Below are 11,112 nucleotides of genomic sequence, written 5' to 3' on the forward strand. Positions count from 1 at the left end.
CCTTGGAACAGATTGCCTTCACGAAGGTTGGACCTCTACAGGGTGTATAACGGATACGTGAGGGGCCAAGTGGAAAACAGCTTTGTACTTGGTAATGCCGTATGGATTAGCCACGCCCCTCTATATTTCTAGGATGTATGGATACGCGGTGCTCTGGGAGTTTCTCCATTTCAAGTTGATTGTTTTATATTTAACAGTACACTAATTTACTCGATCCCGGAGGCTTCATGAACATCACCACCATTGAGATTCTAGAGAAGTTGTACTCTAAAACCAGAGAAATGCTCCTTCCACCAAAGATCTGTTCAGCTTCTAGGATTCTACATTGATGTAAGCGCAGTCAAGATAGTGGAGAGAAAGGTTCAAGCGATCACTTCTTGGCCTCAACCATCAACAGTCAAAGAATTCTTCGAATTTGCTGAAAAGTTCTATGGCCAAGGTTCATCTGCAATCCACAGTGCTCTTCTAGTCCACCCACTAGCCTTCTCAGAGGAAAGCCAAAGTCTCTGTCCTGGACCTCAGTGACCACTGAAGCATTCAGCAACCTGAAACAGGTCATCACGCAAGCCCCCTTCATGGTAGAAATTGATGCTTCTACAACCAGCATAGGGGCTGTGTTTGCTCAGCAGTAGGAGTTACCACCACGACTCCATCTATGTGCCTTTTTTCCCGTAAGCTCAGACTGGTGGAGGTAATTATTTACATTGGCAAACAAGAAACTATTTGCCATTAAGTTTGCATTGAGGAGAGTGGAAGCACTGATTGATGGGAGCAACACATTCGCCAAATTCCGACTTAAGTGTAGGTCTCCAGAATTAGTTTAGCTGTTGAGTTGCAGAGTCGCAGTGACCCAGTAAAGACTTAGACTAATGCAGCTAGTTACTGGAAGCATGTAAGTGTTGGTGGGCAGTTAAGTGGTGGTGGTTCGCTGTTTTAGGCCTCAGTGATCTTCTGTGATAATGTCCTATCTCCACTGGTGTTAAGCAATAATTTTGTGACTGGGAAAGCTAGGTTATGGTCAAACTGTCTGAATATAACTGGTTCTGTATTATATGTTAATGGACTGTTCTAACATGTTCGATATGGGATGAGAAGTCTGGTGAATATATAAGTATGTTGTCACTGTATACATAAGGTATTGGTTCAGCATGTCTCGGAAAACCTCATTGATAAAAGCCTGAAGAGCACTTTCAGGGACAACAGAGACAGAGGGAGAATCAGAACAGTAACAGGCAGAAGACAGCAGAAGGTAACAGGAAGACACAATGTAGGGTATGAATTCATTGCATCACGCAGCTTCAAGGAATATCCAAGAGTCTGGAGCACAGGTCAAGTAGTTGACTCTAATGAGGTACACCTAGGCCGGTAATCAGTCTTGGGTAAGGGCAGTTCTCAAACAGTTCAGAATGTTTAATACTTGGGTGAAGGTTCGCCCGGGTGGCCGCAGAGAGGAGTCACAGAGTGTCCTCACCACTTTCTACTGCCTTTGAAGGCATTCTTTCAGTCTCCTAGGTTTGGCTGTTAGCTGTCCTGGGATACCATCCCCAGATCAATAGACAGGTTGAAAGTTACATCCACGGAGGTTGGCCAGTTTCCTACAGACCTTCTGCTATGGCCACCAGGATCTTCTGCAACCAGCCCATTGACTGGGCTAGGGAGTACGCCCAGAACCCTCTCTCTGACAATGGGCTACTTGGTACTTGGTTTCAGCTCCTCATTATTCCCATGTTCTGGGAACCTCCAATATTTTAGCAGTGAACTACTGGTTCTGGAAGAGTGAGTGAGTCTGGGACTCGGCACATCACCATCTTCAGTGGGCAGTCTGCAGACAGCAGAGCTTGGCTGATCAGAGAAGAGCTGAAACACCCAGCTACCAACCTGGACAGAAGGTCTGGCTGTCCACCAGGGACAGATACTGGTCCCAGAGAAGTCAATCCTGTGATGTATAAGCTCAAACGCTTTCTGTCTGTTCCTCTCAGAGTCTGATAGACTGAAGAGCCCTCTCTTCCTCTTCAACTCCGCAATCAGGACCACATAAAAGCTCACACCTCCCAGCCTCTAGTGTCTGGTCCGGTCTTGTCTCTACGTTAGCTGGGCTCCACTTAGTGTCACATGTGCTTTTAGCATTTATGCCAGCAAGTGGAGGTTTTGAAAAAAGTTATAGATTTCACTCATGACATGGAAGATGGACAATATGTCTTACTTTCTCCAGATGAATATCCCAGAATATCCTTAGTCATCATTGAAACAAGCATGTCATATTCTGAAATATAATACAGAATAATTTTCTATGCAGTTTCATGGTTATTATTCTAAGTAATGAAGAAACATTAGACTATTGTCTTGCAAAATTTAGCATAACACTGTCCTGTAAATTTAGCTCCAACTCTAATCACACCTGTAGTGACTAATTAAGGTCTTAGGATCACTTAAAAATGAAAAGCAGGTGTATTTGTTTAGAGTTGAGCTAAACTTTGCAAGACAGTCGATCTCCAGGAGCAGGTTTGGGCACCTCTTCATTTACATTCTGCATTTTTACTTGCAAAAAAACTCAAAGCTTTTTGTACTCATAGAGACCTTAATTGAGTTCCCTACCATAAGTCTCCATGTATTCAGATTTAAGTCCTCACTAGTTTTTAAGTTTTGACATTGTGTAGTGTGTCCTAGGATTAATGCTGTCTTTATACACACATTTGTTCAGATTCAAGCATCTTGGATTCAACCTTCTATTTCCATCATTGGCTTGAGATAAAAATTATTTTTATCACAAAATAAAGTCACATAAACCTATGATGCTTGTAATGCAAGCTGCAGTGATTCTGCTTGTTCATCATTGATGCTCAGTCATTATTAAAACACTTAAAATATCTCATTAACAGCAGCACTGCTTAGTTGGGCGTTAATCTGTTATACATGGTTACACAAGGAGATCATATTTAGTGCTGAAATTTTGCAGTGAAGGTTTAAGCCGTGCATACAGTAAGCGATTTTCATTCGATTTTAAGCAAAATTGTGACTTAAGACTTTTTGAGTCTGGACAAATTTCAGCTTTGTTGTGCATCATTTGTCTTATGGTGGACAGTGGAAACAAGAAGTGAGAAGTCTCACCGAAAGTCTCAGTCTTACCAAAGGTAATCAGAGATTCGAAAGAGTCCTCAGAAGGATATTGAAACAGAAACGACTGTCCTAAACTCATTGCACCTGCGTAAAAACATAGCTTTATAGAACTTAAAAATCAAGGGAGCTCTTTAGATAGAATGTTATTATTAAAGAAATGTGAATCATTGTCCATCATTTGCAATCAGTGGAAAAAAGACAAGTCAGTAATCAGAAATCAGAAAGAGCTTTATTGCAAGTATGTTTGTACATCACAGTGTCACAACTTCCAGCACACAGAGACAATATTGCACAGTGGGAGAACTGTTGATGAGGTAGATTGACTGAGGAAAGACACTGTTCCTGTGCCTGAAAATAAGGTTATGATTGGATTTTGATGGATTTTGTGATCTCTTTTGTTTCACCCCTGAATCTGTAAAGAATTAGATTTTGAATTACGTGAGGAAAATGATTATGATAAATGAATGTTAATGTTGATGAATGTTAATAGTATTGCCAAAAGAACTGCCAATTTAATTGTCCAACTGAATGGATTTGCACAATATATTTTGAAACAAAGTAAATCTCCATGTTTTATTTGAGGTGGTTTTTTAACATGCATAATACATTTATTATCATGACAAATCAGGAAATTAACAACTGCCAAGTGTTGAGAGAAAAACGCCCATATAATAGAGGAAGAGGTTTCTGATAACTGAAACCAAACCAGTTATGATACTCAGGGGATGACACTCTGTGGGAAAAGAACCATTATGCCTGAAGAGCATGCACGCGCACACACACACACACAGACACACACACACACACACACACACACACACACACACACACACACACACACACAGACACACACACACACACACACACACACACACACATAAACTTAAAACCGCCACTTCTAGTCTGTATAGATCTGTGGAGATCTTGAAGCCTAATTTCTATTTGTTAACTATATCTAATGCTATTGATGACCAGCTTTCAATAGTGACCCATATCCAAAATCTGCATTTACCCTGTGCACTTGAACGTCTATTAGACGTCTTTAAGATGTTTATGATTTAGAAACCAGACAAAAGTTTAGTTTGTTTTTTTACAGTTTGAAAGTCATCATTCCAACTTTTCATCAAATAAATCCATCTATTCTGTATAAACATTATTTTAAAGCAATAAATCTTTAAAATATTGAAAATGTTTATAAAACCAAAAAATTACCAGTTATAACCACATTAAAAATGTTTCATTCAAAAATGATTAATGACAAAATGTAGTAAATTTTTATGTAACAGAAGTAATGGTTTTGAAGTTGTGGTTTCATGTGCATTAAACATTCATTATTTATCAATGCATCATTTGTTCATGCAGCAGTTGTTTTTTTCAGGTCATTATCTGACAGAATCCCTCTGTTTCCGGAGTGAATTCAGACTATAAAAGAACGAGCATCAGTTCACAGACACCATCATCTACTGATGAACATCTTCAAGACACAGTCTCATCCAGGTAAGATCATTTGTTCTCTCTCGTATTGACTCGTATATTGTTTAATGTAGCTTTGAGGGTCTTCTTTCAGGTCCTTGTCAGACGTCTAATTTTAGTGGTTGTGTTGTATAATGAGGTGATCAGCTGTCCTGTAATTGTTATTATGATTGCAGTTAAATTACTTTAATTAAAAGTCTGTGCGATTTTAGTATTATTATCAGCACTAAATTAAATAATGACACATATCTGAGTTCAAAGCAAAGGAGAATTAAGAAAGTCAGAGATATAGTTCATCAGTCATTACAGATGGTTTAAATGACACCGACTGAATGTCTGAGTGTTTTATTAACTCTGGATCCTCATCTGCTTCTGTGGATTCCTGTTTATTTTATTTCTCATTAATGTTATTGTGTTCTGTTCATCTCTCTCATTATTTCAGCATATGTTATAACTGTTGCTCAATAAACACCATTCACTGCAGCTTCTCCAGTCGTCTTGATCCTTACATGACAGTAAGATCTCATTATTTCAATCAGAAATCATACAGTTATACTTCACTACTAAATGAACTAAACATTTATTCACATCTGTTTGTATCTCAACTGTGTTCTTCATCAGACTAACAACAAGAAAAAGTGAAGAAGAAATATTTACATTGAGAAATTGAATTGTGCTTTCCCTCAGTAATTTGTGAAACAATGGAACAACAAAACATCAGCATCAATGACTTAACTGAATCAGATTATTCAGAATGGGGGTTATTTGTCTGGAAACAAGCTGATGCAGAACGTATATTTGTCTGGATCCTTTCAGTCATTGAGATTCCAGTCATGATCTTAACTCTGATTGCTTTGTGTTTTCTCGCCAAATCTCGCCTGCTGCATCGGTTTTTATAAGTCACTTGATACTTTCAGATCTCATACAGGTTGGTTGTTTGTTAGCAAAGACAATCTCATACGCATTGAGACGGGTTATTGTACATCACTATTCTTTGGTTGTAGGTCTGTATTTTATGGCATGTGTTTCTTTTGAACGATATCTTCTGGTTTCTCATCCCATCTGGTACAAATCTCACCAATCACTCAAACTCTCCTGCTTTCTTTCTGTGATCGTCTGGTTTGTGCCTCTGACCTCTGCAGTGATAAACCCCCCTGATTTGTATTTTAGTCCTTTACGCCTGTGTATAGCATGTTTAATTCCCTACCCCATAGTCATTCTCTGTTTTGTTGGAACTTGTCGAGGTCTTTCTCGCTCAATATCACTGACTGCTGTGAAGCGTAAATTAATTTTGGGCAGTTTGTTCCTGGTGCTGTTGACTTACACATTTCTCATTCTGCCATTTGTTATTATAAATATTTTAGATTTTCATTTTTCTTTCATGAATACATTATTTTATAAATTTTACTACTACACACGAATGCTCCTGTTTGTGAATCCACTTGCTGACTGTATGCTGTATCTGTTCATGAGGCCTGATGCTGGTGATTTAATGAAGTGTTGTAGACATCAGAGATGGAAACACAGTCAGGACTTAACACTCTGTAGTGAATCCACAAAGCAGCTGCTCTCACTGTAGTGTGCTGTATTTCAGCTCAAAACCTGAATCTCATTCATTAAACACCTGCAGCTCAGTTTAACCTGCTGTTAAATGATCTCAAGAACACTGCACTATAAATAAATGAAGTTAATGTCAATTTTTACATTGCAAACCCACTTAGTTTTAAGAAAGGTTAAGTTTGTTTATTTATAAAACAATTAATAAACTGATTTTATTTACAAAAATATATGGTTGTGAGAAAGAATTGTGTGTTTCTGATGCACAAGTGACTTTGTTCAATAACATTGAATTAATAATAAAGAAAAGCATATTACAGGCTATTAAGGGAACTTTATAAAGGTATACATAAAATATTCAATTCCAAGTCAATCTGCAGAATGTGATAAGCGGGTAGCTGTAATACTATTGTGTGTTTTTGTGATTTGTGATGACTGTATTCACTGAGACTGTCCTTTGTTCTCTCTTTATTGTATATTAAAGAGCTCACAGTTTTCCAGTATCTGTTTCTGCCTCTACGTATTTGACAAATAACTGCTGATGGTGAACTGTATGTGAATAATCAATAGTCAAGGCAAAGACAGCAATCATCAAGCAGACAAATTCAAATATTAATCCAGAATTCTGCTGCGAGACTAATTTTTAATGAGCCGAAAATAACGTCACACACCTCTGTTTATCAATTTGCACTGTCTACCAAGAACTGCTCACACAAAATTCAAGGCATTAATATTTGTCTACAAAACCCACTCAGGCTCTGCCCCTCTTTACCTAATTACTTCAGACTTATGTGCTTCTAGTACAGGGTTCTTCAGATCTTACCCTGGAGGTCTAATGCTAGGTTTTGTGCATATGCATGTTTTCTAAATGAGATCTCTGCTCATTAACGAGTCTTGGTCATTATCATACTTAAAGCCAACTGCCAGCATCAAAACCAAACAACAACAGCCAGAACATAAAAAGGAGCCCACATTTCACCAGAAACAATAAGTTGAAACGAGTGAGCATCATGTTTTTGTAGCTGTTTTTTATGCATTTACGATGTTTTAAATGTGATTTTCCACACTACTGACATTGTAGCAGCTCAACTCAGCTCATTAAGGAAAATGTAAATAAATAAATACAACTAAGATTAATTACAATTATCTATATACAGTTATTTAGCTGCCAGTAGTAACTGTAGCAGAATTACATTGCCATCACCGAATCTGTTCATATAAACTCAAAGAAAGAATATTTTGAACACACAGTAATGAACATACAAGAATATATACACTTAAACATGGGGAAAAAGCAAACCATCATTTAAAGCAGAGAATGAAGCTACACCAGTGGGGTCTATAACTAATACTAAACCTGTTTAGTTTAGCTAAATGTACAATACTTGCATTGCCTTGTTGGTGAGGGTTCAGATGCAGTCTTGGAAGAAAGTCTTCTTGGTTCCAAGGTTGGACTTGCACTCACCATCTTTTTAGTTTAAAGAGTGATGAACTCCAAAGATTGACTCCAAAGACCTTCTTCCCAACTAGAAGGTGATGAATCCGCTGAGGTCCGAGGATCTTTTGTTAAATGGAAAGTCAAGTATGCAAGGTCTGGTACAAAACATAAGGGTTGCCACATCTTTTCATTGTCTCTAAGAACCATAGACTGTGTGAGCTTGAGGCCCACCCGATACAGTTGAGCTGGCAGACGAGAGCATGAGCATGAGCATGTCTGAATCAATCATTTTTATTTATATAGTGCTTTTAACAACACAGGTTGCATCAAAGCACTGTACAGTATAAGGTAGAAGAGTACAATGACAATGGCCCTGGTTGGGGTCTCATATGAGCTGATTGTTATCTAGGCCTTTTAATAAGTGCTCTCTCTGTTCTATTTTTGTCAGTTCCTTTGTTTGTCTCCTGTCCCCTCACTGTGTGATTTTACTCACTTGGATCCTGGTTTCCCTGTTTTCTCCAGCTGCAGTTGTTTCTGTGGATCCTTCTGTTTGCAGCTCTGTTCCTGCAAGGTTCTGTTCACCAGCGAGGTCTCTGCATTCAGTGAGGTTCTGACCTTTCCTCGCTTGCTTGTTCTCTGCATTGACTTATTGTGTTTCGTTGCTACTGGCAAATAAAGCCTGGATGCACTGCATTTGAATCCACCTGTTTTCATTCTCGTGACAGAAAGAACTGACCAGGACCATGGATTAAGTGTAAGCATCAGAATTAATTTTTCTCGCCAACAGCAATGCTCGTATGAATCACAGGAGGAGCTAATTTTGTTGACTGGATGAGCGGTTCAGAAATTGGTGACACAGGTGTCAGAGCTAAGCACCCAACTTCACCAGCTGCAACTGCCGACTGCACCTTCCAGGGAAGAAACAGAAGGAGTCCGGACCAGGAGGAAATCCTTAGGATCCAGAGTAGCGCCATGACAATGATCCACGGTGGAGCCGATGGAGGAAGGAACCATGGAGGGGGGATGGTCATCGATTCCATGGGGACGACCGACGGCGGCAGAGCAAGTGGTGTGGGAGACAAGGATGGAGAGCTGAAGAGCCAGGGTGACACAGAGGACCTAGTCGATGCTTAAGGCACCAGCAACCTATGGGGAGATGGGGATCCAGAAGGCCCGGAGGGACGATGGAGCCTTGCCGAGTTGGTGGATTGATGAGCCACGGTGCAGAGGAGGGAGCTAGGAGCCATGAAGGAGTTTACAGGGGCTCCACTCCACGCTCTCGATGTACCCAGTGCTCTGTTGCCGGCTCACGCACCTGATCTGACATTTTCGGCTCAGGGCTTGTGGCGATCCATTGCTCTCTCTGGCAATGGCTCAGTGGTCGCTGCTGATTCCGGTCCTCTGTCATCGGTGAGCTCTGGCTGTTGTTCTGCGTCGCTGTGACATGGTGGGCTGGGCTTTGGATTCATGTCCATCACTTGCTTTCATTTGTCACAAGACCCAGAAACCTACTGAGAATGAAATTAAAACAGAATAGAGATTTTGATACATTAAAGGGGTTAGTTCACCTAAACTATTACAGATACACTCACTTTATGTGATGTCTTCCAAACTATAAACAACAAACATCCGTTTATCCACATTGAAAGGCTTGGAGTTTTCTTAGCAATTTTTCATATAACTCATAGACTAGATTCCTATTAAGGAAGAAAGTCACATATATCTATGATGATTCGAAGACTAATTTTTGTGTGAACTAACCCTATTATTTCAGCTTTATTGACTTATTTAGATACAGATGTAATTTTTTTGTCAGCACTGGAAACAATAGGTTGCCATCATGAAACTGGCTTCAAATGAAATGCATACTTTACAACATCCACAGACTGTTGTATGTTCACAGAAGGAAAACAAGTGACGCCCCCTAGTTTCCTCACTGAACATTGTGTTTCTCTTAGAAGTGTCAAAACAGCTTGTTTGCACATGATGTCAATGCTGTAGCACAAAATGCAACCAAGGGGGAAGAAAGCATTTTCAGTCAATTTTTAGATTCTTGATCAGTTTCTTGTGAACAACGCAGTGTCACATACAATAAAAACTCCTTGTGTTTTCTTGGTTTGACTGGTTCCTCCTCTGTAGAAATCACTGTTGTGGTCCACAGCCGACAAATCGTGGTTTTCGTGATTCTCCCAGTGTACAAATCATGACCACTCAGGCACAGCAAGTCTCAGCTGTAATTTGTTTGATATGCTTATGAAGTTTTGTTCATTCTTAGCGATATTGACCAACAAGTCTATTTGGATTAATTCTCAATTGTTGTATAGCAAGCTATAGTGGTATAAATAGATAGTTAGACCATTAATATGGTTTATATTGAATTTTCTAAAAACTCAAGCATATTGAGGGCATGTGAAGTTGAGAAACGTCATCTTGCAAATGGGTAAAGGGTAAAAAGTAAAAGTCAAGATAGAACTTCTCATGTAGATCACAAATTCAAGAAAAATGTAGCTGCTATAAGGCCATAAAACACATACTGAATAGTTCTGAATACTACCACGAGGCCCAGAAACAGGAAATAGTTTAAATAGTCCATATGACATCAGTGTTTCAACCATATTTTTACAATTTTTCAGGACTAAAATTGTAGCCAAAACAGCCATTGCAATATGTTGTGTATTTGCTTATTTGATCTCATGAAAGTATGTTTTAAAGCCACAATTTCAATTTTTATTTGGTGTGCTATTTATATGCAGAAACTGACTGGTGCGTGGTCCATGTAGTCCCTGCGCACACCTCAATTCAAATATGTGCACACATTAACGTTAAATTCACCCAGAGATTATGTTCATCAGAGACCAGAACACCTAGATGCGATCCTTGGACAGATCACCAGATCCTGATGCACACACACACACACACACACACACACACACAAGTCATTTACACTACCTGTGTTTAAAATTGAACTGGAAGTTAAGTGCTGGGCGTCCGGTCAGAGGAGAACTGACCCCAACTGAGTCTGGTTTCTCCCAAGGTTTTTTTTTCTCCATTCTGTATGGATGGGGTTTTGGTTCCTCTGTAATCAATTCGACGATAATCACTAGAAGTTAAGTGTCCCCAAAAAAGCAAGCCAGAGACCGTCTCTGCATTTAATAACAAATTGGTCACTCTCGTGCGTTATATATCCCTGTCATTGTATTCTTCTACCTTATACTGTACAGTGCTTTGATGCAACCTGTGTTGTTAAACGCTATATAAATAAAAATGATTGATTGATTGATTGATTGATTGATTTAAAGGCAGCCCCCAGTAATACAGACCGTCTTTGAAGCTGGGATCCAGGTTGAGTACTTTAGCATCTGAATAGAGATTCATGTCCTTTGTTAGTTGTAAAGAGCCCTTTTCCTGTAAGATGATGTAAAAATAGTCAAAAACTCCAAAGTAGTGGTCTCCACCTTGACAGTTGGGATGAAGGCTGTAAACTACAGCATTGCCGTCTGTCATCAGGTTTGTGACTCTGCGGCTGG

The 11,112-nt window shown here is 39.3% G+C and overlaps 1 pseudogene; it reads right to left on the minus strand.

Annotated features, from left to right (window-relative positions):
• The window catches only part of LOC122331668, a 3,027-nt pseudogene extending 1,384 nt beyond the window's left edge, over nucleotides 1-1,643 (minus strand).
• Nucleotides 1,644-11,112: the final 9,469 nt, after the last annotated feature.

Source organism: Puntigrus tetrazona, unplaced genomic scaffold, assembly GCF_018831695.1.
Source record: "Puntigrus tetrazona isolate hp1 unplaced genomic scaffold, ASM1883169v1 S000000001, whole genome shotgun sequence".
NCBI classification, from domain to species: domain Eukaryota; kingdom Metazoa; phylum Chordata; class Actinopteri; order Cypriniformes; family Cyprinidae; genus Puntigrus; species Puntigrus tetrazona.